The sequence below is a fragment of the Hyla sarda genome, unplaced genomic scaffold (assembly GCF_029499605.1).
Source record: "Hyla sarda isolate aHylSar1 unplaced genomic scaffold, aHylSar1.hap1 scaffold_31, whole genome shotgun sequence".
NCBI classification, from domain to species: domain Eukaryota; kingdom Metazoa; phylum Chordata; class Amphibia; order Anura; family Hylidae; genus Hyla; species Hyla sarda.
In genome coordinates this window covers 957,760-981,546 of record NW_026609824.1, presented here as the reverse complement: position 1 = coordinate 981,546, position 23,787 = coordinate 957,760, and positions in this window count along the sequence as shown.

The window sequence follows — 23,787 nt, the reverse complement described above, 5'->3', positions numbered from 1 at the left end:
GCGAGCCAGATATGAGAGCAAGCGAGCAAGCCAGATATGAGAGCGAGCGAGTCAGACATGAGAGCGAGCGAGCCAGATATGAGAGCAAGCGAGCCAGCTAGATGTGAGAGCGAGCGAGCCAGGTATGCGAGCGAGCCAGATAAGAGAGCGAGCCAGACAAGAGAGCAAGCGAGCGAGCCAGATATGAGAACAAGCGAGCAAGCCAGATATGAGAGCAAGCGAGCAAGCCAGATATGAGAGCGAGCGAGCCAGACATGAGAGCGAGCGAGCCAGATATGCGAGCGAGCGAGCCAGATAAGAGAGCGAGCCAGACAAGAGAGCAAGCGAGCGAGCCAGATGTGAGAGCAAGGGAGCCAGATATGCGTGCGAGCGATAAAAGAGAGCGAGACAGACAAGAGAGCAAGCGAGCGAGCCAGATATGAGAGCGAGCTAGCAAGGCAGATATAAGAGCGAGCCAGATAAGAAAGCGAGCCAGACAAGAGAGCAAGCGAGCCAGATATGAGAGCAAGGGAGACAGCTAGATGTGAGAGTGTGCGAGCCAGGTATGAGAGCGAGCCAGATAAGAGAGCGAGCCAGACAAGAGAGCAAGCGAGAAAGCCAGATATGAGAGCGAGCGAGCCAGACATGAGAGCAAGCGAGCGAGCCAGATATGAGAGCGATCGAGCCAGATAAGAGAGCAAGCGTGCGAGCCAGATATGCTAGCGAGCAAGCCAGATAAGAGAGCGAGCCAGACAAAAGAGCAAGCGAGCGAGCCAGATATCAGAGCAAGCGAGCGAGCCAGATGTGAGAGCGAGACAGATAAGAGAGCAAGCCATACAAGAGAGCAAGCGAGCGAGCCAGATATGAGAGTAAGCGAGCGAGCCAGATATGAGAGCAAGCGAGCAAGACAGATATGAGAGCGAGCGAGCCAGACATGAGAGCGAGCGAGCCAGATATGCGAGCGAGCGAGCCAGATAAGAGAGCGAGCCAGACAAGAGAGCAAGCGAGCGAGCCAGATGTGAGAGCAAGCTAGCCAGATATGCGAGCGAGCCATAAAAGAGAGCGAGACAGACAAGAGAGCAAGCGAGCGAGCCAGATATGAGAGCGAGCTAGCAAGGCAGATATAAGAGCGAGCCAGATAAGAGAGCGAGCCAGACAGGAGAGCAAGCGAGCCAGATATGAGAGCGAGCCAGATAAGAGAGCGACCCAGACAAGAGAGCAAGCGAGCGAGCCAGATATGAGAGCAAGCGAGCGAGCCGGATATGAGAGCAAGCGAGCGAGCCAGATATGAGAGCGATCGAGCCAGATAAGAGAGCAAGCGAGCGAGCCAGATATGAGAGCAAGCGAGCGAGCCAGACATGAGAGCAAGCGAGCGAGCCAGATATGAGAGCGATCGAGCCAGATAAGAGAGCAAGCGTGCGAGCCAGATATGCTAGCGAGCAAGCCAGATAAGAGAGCGAGCCAGACAAGAGAGCAAGTGAGCGAGCCAGATATGAGAGCAAGCGAGCGAGCCAGATGTGAGAGCGAGACAGATAACAGAGCAAGCCAGACAAGAGAGCAAGCGTGCGAGCCAGATATGCTAGCGAGCAAGCCAGATAAGAGAGCGAGCCAGACAAGAGAGCAAGCGAGCGAGCCAGATATGAGAGCAATCGAACCAGCCAGATATGAGAACGAGCGAGCCAGATATGAGAGCGAGCAAGACAAGAGAGAAAGCGAGCTAGCCAAATATGAGAGCAAGCGAGCGAGCCAGATATGAGAGCAAGCGAGCGAGCCAGATATGAGAGCAAGCGAGCAAGCCAGATATGAGAGCAAGCGAGCAAGCCAGATTTGAGAGCGAGCGAGCCAGATATGCGAGCGAGCCAGAGAAGAGAGCGAGCCAGACAAGAGAGCAAGCGAGCGAGCCAGATATGCGAAAAAGCGAGCGAGCCAGATATGAGAGCAAGCGAGCGAGCCAGATATGAGAGCAAGCGAGCAAGCCAGATATGAGAGCAAGCGAGCAAGCCAGATTTGAGAGCGAGCGAGCCAGATATGCGAGCGAGCCAGATAAGAGAGTGAGCCAGACAAGAGAGCAAGCGAGCGAGCCAGATATGAGAGTAAGCGAGCGAGCCAGATATGAGAGCAAGCGAGCAAGCCAGATATGAGAGCGAAGCGAGCCAGACATGAGAGCGAGCGAGCCAGATATGCGAGCGAGCGAGCCAGATAAGAGAGCGAGCCAGACAAGAGAGCAAGCGAGCGAGCCAGATGTGAGAGCAAGCTAGCCAGATATGCGAGCGAGCCATAAAAGAGAGCGAGCCAGACAAGACAGCAAGCGAGCGAGCCAGATATGAGAGCAAGCGAGCGAGCCAGATATGAGAGCAAGCAAGCCAGCCAGATGTGAGAGCGAGCGAGCCAGATATGCGAGCAAGCCATATAAGAGAGCGAGCCAGATATGAGAGCAAGAGAGCAAGCCAGATATGAGAGCAAGCGAGCGAGCCAGATTTGGGAGCAAGCCAGATATAAGAGCAAGCGAGCGAGACAGATATTCGAGCGAGCCAGATAAGAGAGCGAGCCAGACAAGAAAGCAAACAAGCGAGCCAGATATGAGAGATAGCGAGCGAGCCAGATATGAGAGCAAGCGAGCAAGCCAGATATGAGAGCGAGCGAGCCAGACATGAGAGCGAGCGAGCCAGATATGCGAGCGAGCGAGCCATATAAGAGAGCGAGCCAGACAAGAGAGCAAGCGAGCGAGCCAGATGTGAGAGCGAGCGAGCCATAAAAGAGAGCGAGACAGACAAGAGAGCAAGCCACATATGAGAGCAAGCGAGCGAGCCAGATTTGAGAGCAAGTGAGCGAGCCAGATATGCGAGCGAGCCAGATAAGAGAGCGAGCCAGACAAGAGAGCAAGCGAGCGAGCCAGATATGAGAGATAGCGAGCGAGCCAGATATGAGAGCAAGCGAGCAAGCAAGATATGAGAGCGAACGAGCCAGCCAGATATGAGAGCGAGCGAGCCAGACATGAGAGCGAGCGAGCCAGATATGCGAGCGAGCGAGCCAGATAAGAGAGCGAGCCAGACAAGAGAGCAAGCGAGCGAGCCAGATGTGAGAGCGAGCGAGCCAGATATGCGAGCGAGCCATAAAAGAGAGCAAGACAGACGAGAGCAAGCGAGCGAGCCAGATATGAGAGCAAGCTAGCAAGCCAGATATGAGAGCGAGCCAGATAAGAGAGCGAGCCAGACAAGAGAGCAAGTGAGCGAGCCAGATATGAGAGCAAGCGAGCCAGCTAAATGTGAGAGTGAGCGCGCAAGATATGCGAGCGAGCCAGATAAGAGAGCGAGCCAGACAAGAGAGCAAGCGAGCGAGCCAGATATGAGAGCAAGAGAGCCACATATGAGAGCAAGCGAGCTAGCCAGATATGAGAGCAAGCAAGCGAGCCAGATTTGAGAGTGAGCGCGCAAGATATGCGAGCGAGCCAGATAAGAGAGCGAGCCAGACAAGAGAGCAAGCGAGCGAGCCAGATATGAGAGCAAGCGAGCAAGCCAGATATGAGAGCGAGCGAGCCAGACATGAGACGGAGCGAGTAAGATATGAGAGCGAGCGAACCAGATATGCGAGCGAGCCATAAAAGAGAGCGAGACAGACAAGAGAGCAAGCGAGCGAGCCAGATATGAGAGCAAGCTAGCAAGCCAGATATGAGAGCGAGCCAGATAAGAGAGCGAGCCAGACAAGAGAGCAAGCGAGCGAGCCAGATATGCTAGCGAGCAAACCAGATAAGAGAGCGAGCCAGACAAGAGAGCAAGCGAGCGAGCCAGATATGAGAGCAAGCGAGCCAGCCAGATATAAGAGCGAGCGAGCCAGATAAGAGAGCGAGCAAGACAAGAGAGCAAGCGAGCTAGCCACATTTGAGAGCAAGCGAGCGAGCCAGATGTGAGAGCGAGCGAGCAAGATATGCGAGCGAGCCAGATAAGAGAGCGAGCCAGACAAGAGAGCAGCGAGCAAGCCAGATGTGAGAGAGAGCTAGCCAGATAAGAGAGCGAGCCAGACAATTAAGCAAGCAAGCGAGCCAGATATGAGAGCAAGAGAGCCACATATGAGAGCAAGCGAGCTAGCCAGATATGAGAGCAAGCAAGCGAGCCAGATTTGAGAGTGAGCGCGCAAGATATGCGAGCGAGCCAGATAAGAGAGCGAGCCAGACAAGAGAGCAAGCGAGCGAGCCAGATATGAGAGCAAGCGAGCAAGCCAGATATGAGAGCGAGCGAGCCAGACATGAGACGGAGCGAGTAAGATATGAGAGCGAGCGAACCAGATATGCGAGCGAGCCATAAAAGAGAGCGAGACAGACAAGAGAGCAAGCGAGCGAGCCAGATATGAGAGCAAGCTAGCAAGCCAGATATGAGAGCGAGCCAGATAAGAGAGCGAGCCAGACAAGAGAGCAACCGAGCGAGCCAAATATGAGAGCAAGCGAGCCAGCTAGATGTGAGAGCGAGCGAGCCAGATATGTGAGCGAGCCAGATAAGAGAGCGAGCCAGACAAGAGAGCAAGCGAGCGAGCCAGATATGAGAGCAAGCGAGCGAGCCAGATATGAGAGCGAGCGAGCCAGATAAGAGAGCAAGCCAGACAAAAGAGCAAGCGTGCAAGCCAGATATGCTAGCGAGCAAGCCAGATAAGAGAGCGAGCCAGACAGGAGAGCAAGCGAGCGAGCCAGATATGAGAGCAAGCGAACCAGCCAGATATGAGAGCGAGCGAGCCAGATATGCGAGCGAGCCAGATAAGAGAGCGAGCCAGACAAGAGAGCAAGCGAGCGAGCCAGATATGAGAACAAGCGAGCGAGCCAGATATGAGAGCAAGCGAGCAAGCCAGATGAGAGCAAGCGAGCAAGCCAGATATGAGAGCGAGCGAGCCAGACATGAGAGCGAGCGAGCCAGATATGCGAGCGAGCGAGCCAGATAAGAGAGCGAGCCAGACAAGAGAGCAAGCGAGCAAGCCAGATGTGAGAGCATGGGAGCCAGATATGCGTGCGAGCGATAAAAGAGAGCGAGCCAGACAAGAGAGCAAGCGAGCGAGCCAGATATGAGAGCAAGCAAACCAGCCAGATATGAGAGCGAGCGAGCCAGATATGAGAGCGAGCAAGACAAGAGAGCAAGCGAGCTAGCCAGATATGAGAGCAAGCGAGCGAGCCAGATTTGAGAGCAGCGAGCCAGATATGCGAGCGAGCCAGATAAGAGAGCGAGCCAGACAAGAGAGCAAGCGAGCGAGACAGATATGAGAAAAAGTGAGCGAGCCAGATATGAGAGCAAGCGAGCGAGCCAGATATGAGAGCAAGCGAGCAAGCCAGATATGAGAGCAAGCGAGCGAGCCAGATTTGAGAGCGAGCGAGCTAGATATGCGAGCGAGCCAGATAAGAGAGTGAGCCAGACAAGAGAGTAAGCGAGCTAGCCAGATATGAGAGTAAGCGAGCGAGCCAGATATGAGAGCAAGCGAGCAAGCCAGATATGAGAGCGAAGCGAGCCAGACATGAGAGCGAGCGAGCCAGATATGCGAGCGAGCCAGATAAGAGAGCGAACCAGACAAGAGAGCAAGCGAGCGAGCCAGATGTGAGAGCAAGCTAGCCAGATATGCGAGCGAGCCATAAAAGAGAGCGAGACAGACAAGAGAGCAAGCGAGCGAGCCAGATATGAGAGCGAGCTAGCAAGGCAGATATAAGAGCGAGCCAGATAAGAGAGCGAGCCAGACAAGAGAGCAAGCGAGCCAGATATGAGAGCAAGCGAGCCAGCTAGATGTGAGAGCGAGCGAGCCAGGTATGCGAGCGAGCCAGATAAGAGAGCGAGCCAGACAAGAGAGCAAGCGAGAAAGCCAGATATGAGAGCGAGCCAGACATGAGAGCAAGCGAGCGAGCCAGATATGAGAGCGAGCGAGCCAGATAAGAGAGCAAGCCAGACAAGAGAGCAAGCGTGCGAGCCAGATATGCTAGCGAGCAAGCCAGATAAGAGAGCGAGCCAGACAAGAAAGCAAGCGAGCGAGCCAGATATGAGAGCAAGCGAGCCAGCCAGATATGAGAGAGAGAGCCAGATAAGAGAGCGAGCAAGGCAAGAGAGCAAGCGAGCTAGCCAGATATGAGAGCAAGCGAGCGAGCCAGATTTGAGAGCGAGCAAGCCAGATATGCGAGCGAGCCAGATAAGAGAGCGAGCCAGACAAGAGAGCAAGCGAGCGAGCCAGATATGAGAGCCAGCGAGCGAGCCGAATATAGTTACATAGTTACATAGTTAGTACGGTCGAAAAAAGACATATGTCCATCAAGTTCAACCAGGGAATTAAGGGGTAGGGGTGTGGCGCGATATTGGGGAAGGGATGAGATTTTATATTTCTTCATAAGCATTAATCTTATTTTGTTCCAGGAATGTATCTAATCCTGTTTTAAAGCTGTTAATTGTTCCTGCTGTGACCAGTTCCTGAGGTAGACCGTTCCATAAATTCACAGTCCTCACGGTAAAGAAGGCGTGTCGCCCCTTGAGACTAAACTTTTTCTTCTCCAGACGGAGGCAGTGCCCCCTCGTCCTTTGGGGGGGTTTAACCTGGAACAGTTTTTCTCCATATTTTTTGTATGGGCCATTAATATACTTATATACGTTTATCATATCCCCCCTTAAACGTCTCTTCTCAAGACTAAACAATTGTAACTCCTTTAATCGCTCCTCATAGCTAAGATGTTCCATGCCCCATATAAGTTTAGTCGCGCGTCTCTGCACCCTTTCTAACTCCGCATATGAGAGCAAGCGAGCAAGCCAGATATGAGACTGAGCGAGCAAGCCAGATATGAGAGCAAGCGAGCGAGCCAGATATGCAAACGAGCCATAAAAGAGAGTGAGACAGACAAGAAAGCAAGCGAGCGAGCCAGATATGAGAGCAAACGAGCCAGCCAGACATGAGAGCAAGCGAGCCAGCCAGATGTGAGAGCGAGCGAGCCAGATAAGAGATCGAGCAAGACAAGAGAGCAAGTGAGCTAGCCAGATATGAGAGCAAGCGAGCGAGCCAGATTTGAAAGCGAGCGAGCCAGATATGCGAGCGAGCCAGATAAGAGAGCGAGCCAGACAAGAGAGCAAGCGAGCGAGCCAGACAAGAGAGCAAGCGAGCGAGCCAGATATGAGAAAAAGCGAGCGAGCCAGATATGAGAGCAAGCGAGCGAGCCAGATATGAGAGCAAGCGAGCAAGCCAGATATGAGAGCAAGCGAGCGAGACAGATTTGAGAGCGAGCGAGCCAGATATGCGAGCGAGCCAGATAAGAGAGTGAGCCAGACAAGAGAGCAAGCGAGCGAGCCAGATATGAGAGTAAGCGAGCGAGCCAGATATGAGAGCAAGCGAGCAAGCCAGATATGAGAGCGAAGCGAGCCAGACATGAGAGCGAGCGAGCCAGATATGCGAGCGAGCCAGATAAGAGAGCGAGCCAGACAAGAGAGCAAGCGAGCGAGCCAGATGTGAGAGCAAGCTAGCCAGATATGCGAGCGAGCCATAAAAGAGAGCGAGACAGACAAGAGAGAAAGCGAGCGAGCCAGATATGAGAGCGAGCTAGCAAGGCAGATATAAGAGCGAGCCAGATAAGAGAGCGAGCCAGACAAGAGAGCAAGCGAGCCAGACATGAGAGCAAGCGAGCCAGCTAGATGTGAAAGCGAGCGAGCCAGGTATGCGAGCGAGCCAGATAAGAGAGCGAGCCAGACAAGAGAGCAAGCGGGAAAGCCAGATATGAGAGCGAGCCAGACATGAGAGCAAGCGAGCGAGCCAGATATGAGAGCGAGCGAGCCAGATAAGAGAGCGAGCAAGACAAGAGAGCAAGCGAGCTAGCCAGATATGAGAGCAAGCGAGCGTGCCAGATTTGAGAGCGAGCGAGCCAGATATGCGAGCGAGCCAGATAAGAGAGCGAGCCAGACAAGAGAGCAAGCGAGCGAGCCAGATATGAGAGCAAGCGAGCCAGCCAGAAATGAGAGCAAGCGAGCCAGCCAAATATGAGAGCGAGCGAGCCAGATATGCGAGCGAGCCAGATATGCGAGCGAGCCAGATATGCGAGCAAGCCAGATAAGAGAGCGAGCCAGACAAGAGAGCAAGCGAGAAAGGCAGATATGAGAGCGAGCGAGCCAGACATGAGAGCAAGCGAGCGAGCCAGATATGAAAGCGAGCAAGCCAGATAAGAGAGCAAGCCAGACAAGAGAGCAAGCGTGCGAGCCAGATATGCTAGCGAGCAAACCAGATAAGAGAGCGAGCCAGACAAGAGAGCAAGCGAGCGAGCCAGATATGAGAGCATGCGAGCCAGCCAGATATAAGAGCGAGCGAGCCAGATAAGAGAGCGAGCAAGACAAGAGAGCAAGCGAGCTAGCCACATTTGAGAGCAAGCGAGCGAGCCAGATGTGAGAGCGAGCGAGCAAGATATGTGAGCGAGCCAGATAAGAGAGCGAGCCAGACAAGAGAGCAAGCGAGCGAGCCAGATATGAGAGCAAGCGAGCGAGCCAGATATGAGAGCGAGCGAGCCAGATAAGAGAGCAAGCCAGACAAAAGAGCAAGCGTGCAAGCCAGATATGCTAGCGAGCAAGCCAGATAAGAGAGCGAGCCAGACAGGAGAGCAAGCGAGCGAGCCAGATATGAGAGCAAGCGAACCAGCCAGATATGAGAGCGAGCGAGCCAGATATGCGAGTGAGCCAGATAAGAGAGCGAGCCAGACAAGAGAGCAAGCGAGCGAGCCAGATATGAGAACAAGCGAGCGAGCCAGATATGAGAGCAAGCGAGCAAGCCAGATATGAGAGCAAGCGAGCAAGCCAGATATGAGAGCGAGCGAGCCAGACATGAGAGCGATCGAGCCAGATATGCGAGCGAGCGAGCCAGATAAGAGAGCGAGCCAGACAAGAGAGCAAGCGAGCGAGCCAGATGTGAGAGCAAGGGAGCCAGATATGCGTGCGAGCGATAAAAGAGAGCGAGACAGACAAGAGAGCAAGCGAGCGAGCCAGATATGAGAGCGAGCTAGCAAGGCAGATATAAGAGCGAGCCAGATAAGAAAGCGAGCCAGACAAGAGAGCAAGCGAGCCAGATATGAGAGCAAGGGAGACAGCTAGATGTGAGAGCGAGCGAGCCAGGTATGAGAGCGAGCCAGATAAGAGAGCCAGCCAGACAAGAGAGCAAGCGAGAAAGCCAGATATGAGAGCGAGCGAGCCAGACATGAGAGCAAGCGAGCGAGCCAGATATGAGAGCGATCGAGCCAGATAAGAGAGCAAGCGTGCGAGCCAGAAATGCTAGCGAGCAAGCCAGATAAGAGAGCGAGCCAGACAAAAGAGCAAGCGAGCGAGCCAGATATGAGAGCAAGCGAGCGAGCCAGATGTGAGAGCGAGACAGATAAGAGAGCAAGCCAGACAAGAGAGCAAGCGAGAAAGCCAGATATGAGAGCGAGCGAGCCAGACATGAGAGCAAGCGAGCGAGCCAGATATGAGAGCGATCGAGCCAGATAAGAGAGCAAGCGTGCGATCCAGAAATGCTAGCGAGCAAGCCAGATAAGAGAGCGAGCCAGACAAAAGAGCAAGCGAGCGAGCCAGATATGAGAGTAAGCGAGCGAGCCAGATATGAGAGCAAGCGAGCAAGCCAGATATGAGAGCGAGCGAGCCAGACATGAGAGCGAGCGAGCCAGATATGCTAGCGAGCGAGCCAGATAAGAGAGCGAGCCAGACAAGAGAGCAAGCGAGCGAGCCAGATGTGAGAGCAAGCAAGCCAGATATGCGAGCGAGCCATAAAAGAGAGCGAGACAGACAAGAGAGCAAGCGAGCGAGCCAGATATGAGAGCGAGCTAGCAAGGCAGATATAAGAGCGAGCCAGATAAGAGAGCGAGCCAGACAGGAGAGCAAGCGAGCCAGATATGAGAGCGAGCCAGATAAGAGAGCGACCCAGACAAGAGAGCAAGCGAGCGAGCCAGATATGAGAGCCAGATATGAGAGCGAGCCAGATAAGAGAGCGACCCAGACAAGAGAGCAAGCGAGCGAGCCAGATATGAGAGCAAGCGAGCGAGCCGGATATGAGAGCAAGCGAGCGAGCCAGATATGAGAGCGATCGAGCCAGATAAGAGAGCAAGCGAGCGAGCCAGATATGAGAGCAAGTGAGCGAGCCAGACATGAGAGCAAGCGAGCGAGCCAGATATGAGAGCGATCGAGCCAGTTAAGAGAGCAAGCGTGCGAGCCAGATATGCTAGCGAGCAAGCCAGATAAGAGAGCGAGCCAGACAAGAGAGCAAGTGAGCGAGCCAGATATGAGAGCAAGCGAGCGAGCCAGATGTGAGAGCGAGACAGATAAGAGAGCAAGCCAGACAAGAGAGCAAGCGTGCGAGCCAGATATGCTAGCGAGCAAGCCAGATAAGAGAGCGAGCCAGACAAGAGAGCAAGCGAGCGAGCCAGATATGAGAGCAATCGAACCAGCCAGATATGAGAGCGAGCGAGCCAGATATGAGAGCGAGCAAGACAAGAGAGAAAGCGAGCTAGCCAAATATGAGAGCAAGCGAGCGAGCCAGATATGAGAGCAAGCGAGCGAGCCAGATATGAGAGCAAGCGAGCAAGCCAGATATGAGAGCAAGCGAGCAAGCCAGATTTGAGAGCGAGCGAGCCAGATATGCGAGCGAGCCAGAGAAGAGAGCGAGCCAGACAAGAGAGCAAGCGAGCGAGCCAGATATGAGAAAAAGCGAGCGAGCCAGATATGAGAGCAAGCGAGCGAGCCAGATATGAGAGCAAGCGAGCAAGCCAGATATGAAAGCAAGCGAGCAAGCCAGATTTGAGAGCGAGCGAGCCAGATATGCGAGCGAGCCAGATAAGAGAGTGAGCCAGACAAGAGAGCAAGCGAGCGAGCCAGATATGAGAGTAAGCGAGCGAGCCAGATATGAGAGCAAGCGAGCAAGCCAGATATGAGAGCGAAGCGAGCCAGACATGAGAGCGAGCGAGCCAGATATGCGAGCGAGCGAGCCAGATAAGAGAGCGAGCCAGACAAGAGAGCAAGCGAGCCAGATGTGAGAGCAAGCTAGCCAGATATGCGAGCGAGCCATAAAAGAGAGCGAGACAGACAAGAGAGCAAGCGAGCGAGCCAGATATGAGAGCGAGCTAGCAAGGCAGATATAAGAGCGAGCCAGATATGCGAGCAAGCCAGATAAGAGAGCGAGCCAGACAAGAGAGCAAGCGAGAAAGCCAGATATGAGAGCAAGCCAGACATGAGAGCAAGCGAGCGAGCCAGATATGAAAGCGAGCAAGCCAGATAAGAGAGCAAGCCAGACAAGAGAGCAAGCGAGCGAGCCAGATATGAGAGCAAGCGAGCGAGCCGGATATGAGAGCAAGCGAGCGAGCCAGATATGAGAGCGATCGAGCCAGATAAGAGAGCAAGCGAGCGAGCCAGATATGAGAGCAAGCGAGCGAGCCAGACATGAGAGCAAGCGAGCGAGCCAGATATGAGAGCGATCGAGTAAGATAAGAGAGCAAGCGTGCGAGCCAGATATGCTAGCGAGCAAGCCAGATAAGAGAGCGAGCCAGACAAGAGAGCAAGTGAGCGAGCCAGATATGAGAGCAAGCAAGCGAGCCAGATGTGAGAGCGAGACAGATAAGAGAGCAAGCCAGACAAGAGAGCAAGCTTGCGAGCCAGATATGCTAGCGAGCAAGCCAGATAAGAGAGCGAGCCAGACAAGAGAGCAAGCGAGCAAGCCAGATATGAGAGCAATCGAACCAGCCAGATATGAGAGCGAGCGAGCCAGATATGAGAGCGAGCAAGACAAGAGAGAAAGCGAGCTAGCCAAATATGAGAGCAAGCGAGCGAGCCAGATATGAGAGCAAGCGAGCGAGCCAGATATGAGAGCAAGCGAGCAAGCCAGATATGAGAGCAAGCGAGCAAGCCAGATTTGAGAGCGAGCGAGCCAGATATGCGAGCGAGCCAGAGAAGAGAGCGAGCCAGACAAGAGAGCAAGCGAGCGAGCCAGATATGAGAAAAAGCGAGCGAGCCAGATATGAGAGCAAGCGAGCGAGCCAGATATGAGAGCAAGCGAGCAAGCCAGATATGAAAGCAAGCGAGCAAGCCAGATTTGAGAGCGAGCGAGCCAGATATGCGAGCGAGCCAGATAAGAGAGTGAGCCAGACAAGAGAGCAAGCGAGCGAGCCAGATATGAGAGTAAGCGAGCGAGCCAGATATGAGAGCAAGCGAGCAAGCCAGATATGAGAGCGAAGCGAGCCAGACATGAGAGCGAGCGAGCCAGATATGCGAGCGAGCGAGCCAGATAAGAGAGCGAGCCAGACAAGAGAGCAAGCGAGCCAGATGTGAGAGCAAGCTAGCCAGATATGCGAGCGAGCCATAAAAGAGAGCGAGACAGACAAGAGAGCAAGCGAGCGAGCCAGATATGAGAGCGAGCTAGCAAGGCAGATATAAGAGCGAGCCAGATATGCGAGCAAGCCAGATAAGAGAGCGAGCCAGACAAGAGAGCAAGCGAGAAAGCCAGATATGAGAGCAAGCCAGACATGAGAGCAAGCGAGCGAGCCAGATATGAAAGCGAGCAAGCCAGATAAGAGAGCAAGCCAGACAAGAGAGCAAGCGAGCGAGCCAGATATGAGAGCAAGCGAGCGAGCCGGATATGAGAGCAAGCGAGCGAGCCAGATATGAGAGCGATCGAGCCAGATAAGAGAGCAAGCGAGCGAGCCAGATATGAGAGCAAGCGAGCGAGCCAGACATGAGAGCAAGCGAGCGAGCCAGATATGAGAGCGATCGAGCCAGATAAGAGAGCAAGCGTGCGAGCCAGATATGCTAGCGAGCAAGCCAGATAAGAGAGCGAGCCAGACAAGAGAGCAAGTGAGCGAGCCAGATATGAGAGCAAGCAAGCGAGCCAGATGTGAGAGCGAGACAGATAAGAGAGCAAGCCAGACAAGAGAGCAAGCTTGCGAGCCAGATATGCTAGCGAGCAAGCCAGATAAGAGAGCGAGCCAGACAAGAGAGCAAGCGAGCAAGCCAGATATGAGAGCAATCGAACCAGCCAGATATGAGAGCGAGCGAGCCAGATATGAGAGCGAGCAAGACAAGAGAGAAAGCGAGCTAGCCAAATATGAGAGCAAGCGAGCGAGCCAGATATGCGAGCGAGCCAGATAAGAGAGTGAGCCAGACAAGAGAGCAAGCGAGCGAGCCAGATATGAGAGTAAGCGAGCGAGCCAGATATGAGAGCAAGCGAGCAAGCCAGATATGAGAGCGAAGCGAGCCAGACATGAGAGTGAGCGAGCCAGATATGCGAGCGAGCGAGCCAGATAAGAGAGCGAGCCAGACAAGAGAGCAAGCGAGCGAGCCAGATGTGAGAGCAAGCTAGCCAGATATGCGAGCGAGCCATAAAAGAGAGCGAGACAGACAAGAGAGCAAGCGAGCGAGCCAGATATGAGAGCGAGCTAGCAAGGCAGATATAAGAGCGAGCCAGATATGCGAGCAAGCCAGATAAGAGAGCGAGCCAGACAAGAGAGCAAGCGAGAAAGCCAGATATGAGAGCGAGCGAGCCAGACATGAGAGCAAGCGAGCGAGCCAGATATGAAAGCGAGCAAGCCAGATAAGAGAGCAAGCCAGACAAGAGAGCAAGCGAGCGAGCCAGATATGAGAGCAAGCGAGCGAGCCGGATATGAGAGCAAGCGAGCGAGCCAGATATGAGAGCGATCGAGCCAGATAAGAGAGCAAGCGAGCGAGCCAGATATGAGAGCAAGCGAGCGAGCCAGACATGAGAGCAAGCGAGCGAGCCAGATATGAGAACGATCGAGCCAGATAAGAGAGCAAGCGTGCGAGCCAGATATGCTAGCGAGCAAGCCAGATAAGAGAGCGAGCCAGACAAGAGAGCAAGTGAGCGAGCCAGATATGAGAGCAAGCGAGCGAGCCAGATGTGAGAGCGAGACAGATAAGAGAGCAAGCCAGACAAGAGAGCAAGCGTGCGAGCCAGATATGCTAGCGAGCAAGCCAGATAAGAGAGCGAGCCAGACAAGAGAGCAAGCGAGCGAGCCAGATATGAGAGCAATCGAACCAGCCAGATATGAGAGCGAGCGAGCCAGATATGAGAGCGAGCAAGACAAGAGAGAAAGCGAGCTAGCCAAATATGAGAGCAAGCGAGCGAGCCAGATATGAGAGCAAGCGAGCGAGCCAGATATGAGAGCAAGCGAGCAAGCCAAATATGAGAGCAAGCGAGCAAGCCAGATTTGAGAGCGAGCGAGCCAGATATGCGAGCGAGCCAGAGAAGAGAGCGAGCCAGACAAGAGAGCAAGCGAGCAAGCCAGATATGAGAAAAAGCGAGCGAGCCAGATATGAGAGCAAGCGAGCGAGCCAGATATGAGAGTAAGCGAGCGAGCCAGATATGAGAGCAAGCGAGCAAGCCAGATATGAGAGCGAAGCGAGCCAGACATGAGAGCGAGCGAGCCAGATATGCGAGCGAGCGAGCCAGATAAGAGAGCGAGCCAGACAAGAGAGCAAGCGAGCGAGCCAGATGTGAGAGCAAGCTAGCCAGATATGCGAGCGAGCCATAAAAGAGAGCGAGACAGACAAGAGAGCAAGCGAGCGAGCCAGATATGAGAGCGAGCTAGCAAGGCAGATATAAGAGCGAGCCAGATATGCGAGCAAGCCAGATAAGAGAGCGAGCCAGACAAGAGAGCAAGCGAGAAAGCCAGATATGAGAGCGAGCGAGCCAGACATGAGAGCAAGCGAGCGAGCCAGATATGAAAGCGAGCAAGCCAGATAAGAGAGCAAGCCAGACAAGAGAGCAAGCGTGCGAGCCAGATATGTTAGCGAGCAAACCAGATAAGAGAGCGAGCCAGACAAGAGAGCAAGCGAGCGAGCCAGATATGAGAGCAAGCGAGCCAGCCAGATATAAGAGCGAGCGAGCCAGATAAGAGAGCGAGCAAGACAAGAGAGCAAGCGAGCTAGCCACATTTGAGAGCAAGCGAGCGAGCCAGATGTGAGAGCGAGCGAGCAAGATATGCGAGCGAGCCAGATAAGAGAGCGAGCCAGACAAGAGAGCAGCGAGCAAGCCAGATGTGAGAGAGAGCTAGCCAGATAAGAGAGCGAGCCAGACAATTAAGCAAGCAAGCGAGCCAGATATGAGAGCAAGAGAGCCACATATGAGAGCAAGCGAGCTAGCCAGATATGAGAGCAAGCAAGCGAGCCAGATTTGAGAGTGAGCGCGCAAGATATGCGAGCGAGCCAGATAAGAGAGCGAGCCAGACAAGAGAGCAAGCGAGCGAGCCAGATATGAGAGCAAGCGAGCAAGCCAGATATGAGAGCGAGCGAGCCAGACATGAGACGGAGCGAATAAGATATGAGAGCGAGCGAACCAGATATGCGAGCGAGCCATAAAAGAGAGCGAGACAGACAAGAGAGCAAGCGAGCGAGCCAGATATGAGAGCAAGCTAGCAAGCCAGATATGAGAGCGAGCCAGATAAGAGAGCGAGCCAGACAAGAGAGCAAGCGAGCGAGCCAAATATGAGAGCAAGCGAGCCAGCTAGATGTGAGAGCGAGCGAGCCAGATATGTGAGCGAGCCAGATAAGAGAGCGAGCCAGACAAGAGAGCAAGCGAGCGAGCCAGATATGAGAGCAAGCGAGCGAGCCAGATATGAGAGCGAGCGAGCCAGATAAGAGAGCAAGCCAGACAAAAGAGCAAGCGTGCAAGCCAGATATGCTAGCGAGCAAGCCAGATAAGAGAGCGAGCCAGACAGGAGAGCAAGCGAGCGAGCCAGATATGAGAGCAAGCGAACCAGCCAGATATGAGAGCGAGCAAGCCAGATATGCGAGCGAGCCAGATAAGAGAGCGAGCCAGACAAGAGAGCAAGCGAGCGAGCCAGATATGAGAACAAGCGAGCGAGCCAGATATGAGAGCAAGCGAGCAAGCCAGATATGAGAGCAAGCGAGCAAGCCAGATATGAGAGCGAGCGAGCCAGACATGAGAGCGAGCGAGCCAGATATGCGAGCGAGCGAGCCAGATAAGAGAGCGAGCCAGACAAGAGAGCAAGCGAGCGAGCCAGATGTGAGAGCAAGGGAGCCAGATATACGTGCGAGCGATAAAAGAGAGCGAGACAGACAAGAGAGCAAGCGAGCGAGCCAGATATGAGAGCGAGCTAGCAAGGCAGATATAAGAGCGAGCCAGATAAGAAAGCGAGCCAGACAAGAGAGCAAGCGAGCCAGATATGAGAGCAAGGTAGACAGCTAGATGTGAGAGCGAGCGAGCCAGGTATGAGAGCGAGCCAGATAAGAGAGCGAGCCAGACAAGAGAGCAAGCGAGAAAGCCAGATATGAGAGCGAGCGAGCCAGACATGAGAGCAAGCGAGCGAGCCAGATATGAGAGCGATCGAGCCAGACAAGAGAGCAAGCGAGCGAGCCAGATATGAGAGTAAGCGAGCGAGCCAGATATGAGAGCAAGCGAGCAAGCCAGATATGAGAGCGAGCGAGCCAGACATGAGAGCGAGCGAGCCAGATATGCGAGCGAGCAAGCCAGATAAGAGAGCGAGCCAGACAAGAGAGCAAGCGAGCGAGCCAGATGTGAGAGCAAGCTAGCCAGATATGCGAGCGAGCCATAAAAGAGAGCGAGACAGACAAGAGAGCAAGCGAGCGAGCCAGATATGAGAGCGAGCTAGCAAGGCAGATATAAGAGCGAGCCAGATAAGAGAGCGAGCCAGACAGGAGAGCAAGCGAGCCAGATATGAGAGCGAGCCAGATAAGAGAGCGACCCAGACAAGAGAGCAAGCGAGCGAGCCAGATATGAGAGCCAGATATGAGAGCGAGCCAGATAAGAGAGCGACCCAGACAAGAGAGCAAGCGAGCGAGCCAGATATGAGAGCAAGCGAGCGAGCCGGATATGAGAGCAAGCGAGCGAGCCAGATATGAGAGCGATCAAGCCAGATAAGAGAGCAAGCGAGCGAGCCAGATATGAGAGCAAGCGAGCGAGCCAGACATGAGAGCAAGCGAGCGAGCCAGATATGAGAGCGATCGAGCCAGATAAGAGAGCAAGCGTGCGAGCCAGATATGCTAGCGAGCAAGCCAGATAAGAGAGCGAGCCAGACAAGAGAGCAAGTGAGCGAGCCAGATATGAGAGCAAGCGAGCGAGCCAGATGTGAGAGCGAGACAGATAAGAGAGCAAGCCAGACAAGAGAGCAAGCGTGCGAGCCAGATATGCTAGCGAGCAAGCCAGATAAGAGAGCGAGCCAGACAAGAGAGCAAGCGAGCGAGCCAGATATGAGAGCAATCGAACCAGCCAGATATGAGAGCGAGCGAGCCAGATATGAGAGCGAGCAAGACAAGAGAGAAAGCGAGCTAGCCAAATATGAGAGCAAGCGAGCGAGCCAGATATGAGAGCAAGCGAGCGAACCAGATATGAGAGCAAGCGAGCAAGCCAGATATGAGAGCAAGCGAGCAAGCCATATTTGAGAGCGAGCGAGCCAGATATGCGAGCGAGCCAGAGAAGAGAGCGAGCCAGACAAGAGAGCAAGCGAGCGAGCCAGATATGAGAAAAAGCGAGCGAGCCAGATATGAGAGCAAGCGAGCGAGCCAGATATGAGAGAAAGCGAGCAAGCCAGATATGAAAGCAAGCGAGCAAGCCAGATTTGAGAGCGAGCGAGCCAGATATGCGAGCGAGCCAGATAAGAGAGTGAGCCAGACAAGAGAGCAAGCGAGCGAGCCAGATATGAGAGTAAGCGAGCGAGCCAGATATGAGAGCAAGCGAGCAAGCCAGATATGAGAGCGAAGCGAGCCAGACATGAGAGCGAGCCAGCCAGATATGCGAGCGAGCGAGCCAGATAAGAGAGCGAGCCAGACAAGAGAGCAAGCGAGCGAGCCAGATGTGAGAGCAAGCTAGCCAGACATGCGAGCGAGCCATAAAAGAGAGCGAGACAGACAAGAGAGCAAGCGAGCGAGCCAGATATGAGAGCGAGCTAGCAAGGCAGATATAAGAGCGAGCCAGATATGCGAGCAAGCCAGATAAGAGAGCGAGCCAGACAAGAGAGCAAGCGAGAAAGCCAGATATGAGAGCGAGCGAGCCAGACATGAGAGCAAGCGAGCGAGCCAGATATGAAAGCGAGCAAGCCAGATAAGAGAGCAAGCCAGACAAGAGAGCAAGCGAGCGAGCCAGATATGAGAGCAAGCGAGCGAGCCGGATATGAGAGCAAGCGAGCCAGATATGAGAGCGATCGAGCCAGATAAGAGAGCAAGCGAGCGAGCCAGATATGAGAGCAAGCGAGCGAGCCAGACATGAGAGCAAGCGAGCGAGCCAGATATGAGAGCGATCGAGCCAGATAAGAGAGCAAGCGTGCGAGCCAGATATGCTAGCGAGCAAGCCAGATAAGAGAGCGAGCCAGACAAGAGAGCAAGTGAGCGAGCCAGATATGAGAGCAAGCGAGCGAGCCAGATGTGAGAGCGAGACAGATAAGAGAGCAAGCCAGACAAGAGAGCAAGCGTGCGAGCCAGATATGCTAGCGAGCAAGCCAGATAAGAGAGCGAGCCAGACAAGAGAGCAAGCGAGCGAGCCAGATATGAGAGCAATCAAACCAGCCAGATATGAGCGCGAGCGAGCCAGATATGAGAGCGAGCAAGACAAGAGAGAAAGCGAGCTAGCCAAATATGAGAGCAAGCGAGCGAGCCAGATATGAGAGCAAGCGAGCGAGCCAGATATGAGAGCAAGCGAGCAAGCCAGATATGAGAGCAAGCGAGCAAGCCAGATTTGAGAGCGAGCGAGCCAGATATGAGAGCAAGCGAGCAAGCCAGATATGAAAGCAAGCGAGCAAGCCAGATTTGAGAGCGAGCGAGCCAGATATGCGAGCGAGCCAGATAAGAGAGTGAGCCAGACAAGAGAGCAAGCGAGCGAGCCAGATATGAGAGTAAGCGAGCGAGCCAGATATGAGAGCAAGCGAGCAAGCCAGATATGAGAGCGAAGCGAGCCAGACATGAGAGCGAGCGAGCCAGATATGCGAGCGAGCGAGCCAGATAAGAGAGCGAGCCAGACAAGAGAGCAAGCGAGCGAGCCAGATGTGAGAGCAAGCTAGCCAGATATGCGAGCGAGCCATAAAAGAGAGCGAGACAGACAAGAGAGCAAGCGAGCGAGCCAGATATGAGAGCGAGCTAGCAAGGCAGATATAAGAGCGAGCCAGATATGCGAGCAAGCCAGATAAGAGAGCGAGCCAGACAAGAGAGCAAGCGAGAAAGCCAGATATGAGAGCGAGCGAGCCAGACATGAGAGCAAGCGAGCGAGCCAGATATGAAAGCGAGCAAGCCAGATAAGAGAGCAAGCCAGACAAGAGAGCAAGCGAGCGAGCCAGATATGAGAGCAAGCGAGCGAGCCGGATATGAGAGCAAGCGAGCGAGCCAGATATGAGAGCGATCGAGCCAGATAAGAGAGCAAGCGAGCGAGCCAGATATGAGAGCAAGCGAGCGAGCCAGACATGAGAGCAAGCGAGCGAGCCAGATATGAGAGCAAGCGAGCAAGCCAGATATGAGAGCGAAGCGAGCCAGACATGAGAGCGAGCGAGCCAGATATGCGAGCGAGCGAGCCAGATAAGAGAGCGAGCCAGACAAGAGAGCAAGCGAGCGAGCCAGATGTGAGAGCAAGCTAGCCAGATATGCGAGCGAGCCATAAAAGAGAGCGAGACAGACAAGAGAGCAAGCGAGCGAGCCAGATATGAGAGCGAGCTAGCAAGGCAGATATAAGAGCGAGCCAGATATGCGAGCAAGCCAGATAAGAGAGCGAGCCAGACAAGAGAGCAAGCGAGAAAGCCAGATATGAGAGCGAGCGAGCCAGACATGAGAGCAAGCGAGCGAGCCAGATATGAAAGCGAGCAAGCCAGATAAGAGAGCAAGCCAGACAAGAGAGCAAGCGTGCGAGCCAGATATGCTAGCGAGCAAACCAGATAAAAGAGCGAGCCAGACAAGAGAGCAAGCGAGCGAGCCAGATATGAGAGCAAGCGAGCCAGCCAGATATAAGAGCGAGCGAGCCAGATAAGAGAGCGAGCAAGACAAGAGAGCAAGCGAGCTAGCCACATTTGAGAGCAAGCGAGCGAGCCAGATGTGAGAGCGAGCGAGCAAGATATGCGAGCGAGCCAGATAAGAGAGCGAGCCAGACAAGAGAGCAGCGAGCAAGCCAGATGTGAGAGAGAGCTAGCCAGATAAGAGAGCGAGCCAGACAATTAAGCAAGCAAGCGAGCCAGATATGAGAGCAAGAGAGCCACATATGAGAGCAAGCGAGCTAGCCAGATATGAGAGCAAGCAAGCGAGCCAGATTTGAGAGTGAGCGCGCAAGATATGCGAGCGAGCCAGATAAGAGAGCGAGCCAGACAAGAGAGCAAGCGAGCGAGCCAGATATGAGAGCAAGCGAGCAAGCCAGATATGAGAGCGAGCGAGCCAGACATGAGACGGAGCGAATAAGATATGAGAGCGAGCGAACCAGATATGCGAGCGAGCCATAAAAGAGAGCGAGACAGACAAGAGAGCAAGCGAGCGAGCCAGATATGAGAGCAAGCTAGCAAGCCAGATATGAGAGCGAGCCAGATAAGAGAGCGAGCCAGACAAGAGAGCAAGCGAGCGAGCCAAATATGAGAGCAAGCGAGCCAGCTAGATGTGAGAGCGAGCGAGCCAGATATGTGAGCGAGCCAGATAAGAGAGCGAGCCAGACAAGAGAGCAAGCGAGCGAGCCAGATATGAGAGCAAGCGAGCGAGCCAGATATGAGAGCGAGCGAGCCAGATAAGAGAGCAAGCCAGACAAAAGAGCAAGCGTGCAAGCCAGATATGCTAGCGAGCAAGCCAGATAAGAGAGCGAGCCAGACAGGAGAGCAAGCGAGCGAGCCAGATATGAGAGCAAGCGAACCAGCCAGATATGAGAGCGAGCGAGCCAGATATGCGAGCGAGCCAGATAAGAGAGCGAGCCAGACAAGAGAGCAAGCGAGCGAGCCAGATATGAGAACAAGCGAGCGAGCCAGATATGAGAGCAAGCGAGCAAGCCAGATATGAGAGCAAGCGAGCAAGCCAGACAAGAGAGCAAGCGTGCGAGCCAGATATGCTAGCGAGCAAACCAGATAAAAGAGCGAGCCAGACAAGAGAGCAAGCGAGCGAGCCAGATATGAGAGCAAGCGAGCCAGCCAGATATAAGAGCGAGCGAGCCAAATAAGAGAGCGAGCAAGACAAGAGAGCAAGCGAGCTAGCCACATTTGAGAGCAAGCGAGCGAGCCAGATGTGAGAGCGAGCGAGCAAGATATGCGAGCGAGCCAGATAAGAGAGCGAGCCAGACAAGAGAGCAGCGAGCAAGCCAGATGTGAGAGAGAGCTAGCCAGATAAGAGAGCGAGCCAGACACTTAAGCAAGCAAGCGAGCCAGATATGAGAGCAAGAGAGCCACATATGAGAGCAAGCGAGCTAGCCAGATATGAGAGCAAGCAAGCGAGCCAGATTTGAGAGTGAGCGCGCAAGATATGCGAGCGAGCCAGATAAGAGAGCGAGCCAGACAAGAGAGCAAGCGAGCGAGCCAGATATGAGAGCAAGCGAGCAAGCCAGATATGAGAGCGAGCGAGCCAGACATGAGACGGAGCGAATAAGATATGAGAGCGAGCGAACCAGATATGCGAGCGAGCCATAAAAGAGAGCGAGACAGACAAGAGAGCAAGCGAGCGAGCCAGATATGAGAGCAAGCTAGCAAGCCAGATATGAGAGCGAGCCAGATAAGAGAGCGAGCCAGACAAGAGAGCAAGCGAGCGAGCCAAATATGAGAGCAAGCGAGCCAGCTAGATGTGAGAGCGAGCGAGCCAGATATGTGAGCGAGCCAGATAAGAGAGCGAGCCAGACAAGAGAGCAAGCGAGCGAGCCAGATATGAGAGCAAGCGAGCGAGCCAGATATGAGAGCGAGCGAGCCAGATAAGAGAGCAAGCCAGACAAAAGAGCAAGCGTGCAAGCCAGATATGCTAGCGAGCAAGCCAGATAAGAGAGCGAGCCAGACAGGAGAGCAAGCGAGCGAGCCAGATATGAGAGCAAGCGAACCAGCCAGATATGAGAGCGAGCGAGCCAGATATGCGAGCGAGCCAGATAAGAGAGCGAGCCAGACAAGAGAGCAAGCCAGACAAGAGAGCAAGCGAGCGAGCCAGATATGAGAACAAGCGAGCGAGCCAGATATGAGAGCAAGCGAGCAAGCCAGATATGAGAGCAAGCGAGCAAGCCAGATATGAGAGCGAGCGAGCCAGACATGAGAGCGAGCGAGCCAGATATGCGAGCGAGCCAGATAAGAGAGCGAGCCAGACAAGAGAGCAAGCGAGCGAGCCAGATGTGAGAGCAAGGGAGCCAGATATGCGTGCGAGCGATAAAAGAGAGCGAGACAGACAAGAGAGCAAGCGAGCGAGCCAGATATGAAAGCGAGCTAGCAAGGCAGATATAAGAGCGAGCCAGATATGAAAGCGAGCCAGACAAGAGAGCAAGCGAGCCAGATATGAGAGCAAGGGAGACAGCTAGATGTGAGAGCGAGCGAGCCAGGTATGAGAGCGAGCCAGATAAGAGAGCGAGCAAGACAAGAGAGCAAGCGAGAAAGCCAGATATGAGAGCGAGCGAGCCAGACATGAGAGCAAGCGAGCGAGCCAGATATGAGAGCGATCGAGCCAGATAAGAGAGCAAGCGTGCGAGCCAGATATGCTAGCGAGCAAGCCAGATAAGAGAGCGAGCCAGACAAAAGAGCAAGCGAGCGAGCCAGATATGAGAGCAAGCGAGCGAGCCAGATGTGAGAGCGAGCCAGATAAGAGAGCAAGCCAGACAAGAGAGCAAGCGAGCGAGCCAGATATGAGAGTAAGCGAGCGAGCCAGATATGAGAGCAAGCGAGCAAGCCAGATATGAGAGCGAGCGAGCCAGACATGAGAGCGAGCGAGCCAGATATGCGAGCGAGCGAGCCAGATAAGAGAGCGAGCCAGACAAGAGAGCAATCGAGCGAGCCAGATGTGAGAGCAAGCTAGCCAGATATGCGAGCGAGCCATAAAAGAGAGCGAGACAGACAAGAGAGCAAGCGAGCGAGCCAGATATGAGAGCGAGCTAGCAAGGCAGATATAAGAGCGAGCCAGATAAGAGAGCGAGCCAGACAGGAGAGCAAGCGAGCCAGATATGAGAGCGAGCCAGATAAGAGAGCGACCCAGACAAGAGAGCAAGCGAGCGAGCCTGATATGAGAGCAAGTGAGCGAGCCGGATATGAGAGCAAGCGAGCGAGCCAGATATGAGAGCGATCGAGCCAGATAAGAGAGCAAGCGAGCGAGCCAGATATGAGAGCAAGCAAGCGAGCCAGACATGAGAGCAAGCGAGCGAGCCAGATATGAGAGCGATCGAGCCAGATAAGAGAGCAAGCGTGCGAGCCAGATATGCTAGCGAGCAAGCCAGATAAGAGAGCGAGCCAGACAAGAGAGCAAGTGAGCGAGCCAGATATGAGAGCAAGCGAGCGAGCCAGATGTGAGAGCGAGACAGATAAGAGAGCAAGCCAGACAAGAGAGCAAGCGTGCGAGCCAGATATGCTAGCGAGCAAGCCAGATAAGAGAGCGAGCCAGACAAGAGAGCAAGCGAGCGAGCCAGATATGAGAGCAATCGAACCAGCCAGATATAAGAGCGAGCGAGCCAGATATGAGAGCGAGCAAGACAAGAGAGAAAGCAAGCTAGCCAAATATGAGAGCAAGCGAGCGAGCCAGATATGAGAGCAAGCGAGCGAGCCAGATATGAGAGCAAGCGAGCAAGCCAAATATGAGAGCAAGCGAGCAAGCCAGATTTGAGAGCGAGCGAGCCAGATATGCGAGCGAGCCAGAGAAGAGAGCGAGCCAGACAAGAGAGCAAGCTAGCGAGCCAGAT